Source organism: Hemibagrus wyckioides, linkage group LG29 (assembly GCF_019097595.1).
Source record: "Hemibagrus wyckioides isolate EC202008001 linkage group LG29, SWU_Hwy_1.0, whole genome shotgun sequence".
Lineage (NCBI taxonomy): Eukaryota > Metazoa > Chordata > Actinopteri > Siluriformes > Bagridae > Hemibagrus > Hemibagrus wyckioides.
Window position 1 is genome coordinate 4,754,837 of NC_080738.1, and position 2,500 is coordinate 4,757,336.

The following is a 2,500-nucleotide window of genomic DNA, read 5'->3' on the forward strand; positions in this document are numbered from 1 at the left end:
GTGTTGAAAATGGATGAAGATGATGGTGATGAAGATGAATGAAGATGATGGTGATGAAGATGGATGAAGATGGATGAAGATGATGGGGATGAAGATGGATGATGAAGATGGATGAAGATGATGGTGATGAAGATGGATGAAGATGGATGAAGATGATGGATGAAGATGATGGATGAAGATGGATGAAGATGATGGGGATGAAGATGGATGATGAAGATGGATGAAGATGATGGTGATGAAGATGAATGAAGATGATGGTGATGAAGATGGATGAAGATGATGGTGATTAAGATGGATGAAGATGATGGATGATGATGGTGATTAAGATGGATGAAGATGATGGATGAAGATGATGGTGATGAAGATGGATGAAGATGATGGTGTTGAAAATGGATGAAGATGATGGTGATGAAGATGAATGAAGATGATGGTGATGAAGATGGATGAAGATGATGGTGATTAAGATGGATGATGATGATGATGGATGATGATGGTGATGAAGATGGATGAGGATGATGATGGATGATGAAGATGGATGATGGATAATGATGATGAAGATGGATGAAGATGGTGATGAAGATGGATGAAGATGATGGTGATGAAGATGAATGAAGATAATGGTGATGAAGATGAAGATGATGGATGAAGATGATGGTGATGAAGATGGATGAAGATGATGGTGATGAAGATGGATGAAGATGATGGTGATGAAGATGGATGAAGATGATGGTGATTAAGATGGATGATGATGATGATGGATGATGGTGATGAAGATGGATGATGAAGATGATGGATAATGAAGATGGATGATGAAGATGGATGATGATGATGATGGATAATGATGATGAAGATGGATGATGATGATGATGATGATGATGATGGAGTGCATCAAACCTGCACAAACCCCCACATCATGTCACGTCTTTGATCTTTCACCCGGCGTCACGGAAACGGAGCGGGCGAGTAATTTAAACTGACGTGATTAGCCGCGGTCATCATAACAGCAGCTGCTATAAAGAGCAGACTTTAACTGATGGAGCATCAGAACTGCTCAAATGAGGAATATATATCTGTTCATGACTGACGGGTGCATTCATGGACAAGTGGGAGGGACATACAAGTGGGCGGGGCTTCCCTGTTGATCTCTCTGACACTAGCCAATGGACATCTGCGACCTCGTGTATGAGGAAGAGGAGGACGCACGTGTAACCCTTCAGCCTCCCTGGTTGGTGGGTGTCATGTGATGGGGGGCGGGGTTTAGCTAGACAAACCAGGAAGCCTTATAAAAACTTTTTTAACTCATTATACACATGCACATAAAGCCACACCTCCACAATCCATGCTGACCAATCAGAGTTAGTATTAACGAGGATGGTCATGACATCATGAATGAGTTATAGGCTGCTGTACATCATCATCTGCACAAAAATTATACAAGTGCTTTTATGCTTTTCTTACCATGTTAAAGAAGTGTCGCACACACACACTCCCACACATGCTTAACCACAAACACACACACTCCCACACACACTTAACCACAAACACACACACTCACACACACACTCCCACACACACTTAACCACAATCACACACACAAACCCTCACACACTTAACCACAAACACACACACTCACACACACACTCCCACACACACTTAACCACAAACACACACACTCACACACACACTTAACCACAATCACACACACACACACAAACCCTCACACACTTAACCACAAACACACACACTCACACACACACTCCCACACACACTTAACCACAAACACACACACTCACACACACACTCCCACACACACTTAACCACAATCACACACACACACACAAACCCTCACACACTTAACCACAAACACACACACACACTCCCACACACACTTAACCACAATCACACACTCACACACACACTCCCACACACACTTAACCACAATCACACACTCACACACACACTCCCACACACACTTAACCACAATCACACACTCACACACACAAACCCTCACACACTTAACCACAAACACACACACTCACACACACAAACCCTCACACACTTAACCACAAACACACACTCTCACACACAACCACATACACACTTAACCACAAACACACACACACACACACAAGCCCTCACACACTTAACCACAAACACACACACTCCCACACAACCACATATACACTTAACCACAAACACACACATTCACACACACACACACAACCACAGACACACTTAACCACAAACACATACACTCTCACACACAAACTCTCACACACAAACTCTCACACACAAGCTCACACACACACACTCTCAAACACACACTCACATACAAACACTCTCTCTCTCTCTCTCTCTCTCTCTCTCTCACACACACACATTTTCCATGTAATATTTTTGTCTTCTACTATCGTGGTGTGATAACATCAACATATTATTATTATTATATATGAATATTATCACATTATTATCCCTCATATCTTTTCTTCCAGTCTTCCCC

At 42.4% G+C, this 2,500-nt stretch overlaps 1 protein-coding gene across 6 annotated transcripts in view; it reads right to left on the bottom strand.

The window, feature by feature from the left end:
* tbc1d1 (TBC1 (tre-2/USP6, BUB2, cdc16) domain family, member 1) overlaps positions 1-2,500 on the bottom strand; it is a 76,614-nt gene that overhangs the window by 44,481 nt on the left and 29,633 nt on the right. The window lies entirely within an intron of this gene.